We start from the raw sequence: 1,466 nt of genomic DNA on the forward strand, positions 1-1,466 counted from the left end.
GGGAGTATATTGTACGTTCATAAGCGAAACGAACGTATTGTACCCACCCTAGTCCTCTTTCAATCGATCTCCGGACCCCGGGATGAAATTGAGAGAGAACGAGTGGGTGCATGTGTGATACTTAAGGCGGATTCAAAATTTTGAACCGGTGATCATAGCATCCACAAATCATATATAAAGGGTATTCAATGTTCGTTTCTCTCTTGAACGTACAATATACTCCCTCCGATCCTTTCTAGTAGTTTACATATAAGTTTTATGTGTAGTCAAAGTATCTCTACTTTGATCAAACTTATAGAAAAAAGTATCAACATTCAATAACGCCCAATCAATATTGTTAGATTCATACGTACTCCTAGATTTGTATTCAAACAGACATGGTTTCCAATTTGTTTTCATCCACGTGAAGGTGCTTGTTCTCGCGCATGCTCTTCCTACTAGGATTTCGCCACGTATAGCCAGTCCAATAGTAGCTTTTTTTAAGCTCCCTATTTGGCGAGTATCTTTGGACCCCAAAGAGCTGTATAAGTTGGAAAATGGAGATTTTCCTATGGCATTGGCCGTTGGGCAGCTAGCTATTGCATTTGAAGGCTCCACAGAAAGAACCTGCAGGTACTATTACGACAGGTGGCTTCGAATCCAGTTTGTTAGTCGTTTGCATCTCGGTTAACAAAAATAAGCTTGAATCCCTCCATTCGTAGATCAATGAGCTAAAGTTGTTAAAATAATAGTACTAGTGGAGTACTGACAACATCTGTAGTAGAGTATGCAGTGCTCATAGTACTCCCTCCTTCCATTTATATAGGGCCTATGTGGAGGAGAGAGATGTGAAAAAGTAAAGGGAGTGAGCTCTCATGCAAGAGCCTAGCTATATACGCATTCCTAGTTAAATACAATAAATATGAAGAAAGAGATGAGAGGAGATGGACAAAACTACTAATACAATAGCCAACCTTATATATTTTTTGCGGGAAATAGCCCACACTCACTACAAAAAAAAGACACATCCGTGACATTTTAGGCCAAACGAAATTTTTTTCTGTCATACATATGACACTTCTATGACGATAATTGTGACAAAACCTGGTATCATCATAGATGTGGTGGGCTCCTACTTCTATGACAAAAAATCATGACAGAAAATGGGTTTTCGTCCTGGGCGGGCCGGAGACGCAGCTGCATGACATTCTTTGGGCCGTCCATGACGGAAAAAACCATGGTAGAAGCGAGGGCGAGGAAAATTTCGGGGAGTTCCTGGTTACGGTGGGAGGTCGGGGGCCGAGCGATGCGCGTTTCTCTCGTACACGTACGCGCGTGTGTGCGAGGCGTTGGCTCTAACTGAACCCGAGCGAGGCGTTGGGCTCTAACTGAACCCGAGCGATTGCACTGCAGGCTACGCGTTACTGAACCCGAGCGATCGATCGATGGCTGTTAACTGAACCCGATCGAGCGATTCCTTCGCTACT

This window comes from Triticum aestivum, chromosome 6D (assembly GCF_018294505.1).
Source record: "Triticum aestivum cultivar Chinese Spring chromosome 6D, IWGSC CS RefSeq v2.1, whole genome shotgun sequence".
NCBI lineage: Eukaryota > Viridiplantae > Streptophyta > Magnoliopsida > Poales > Poaceae > Triticum > Triticum aestivum.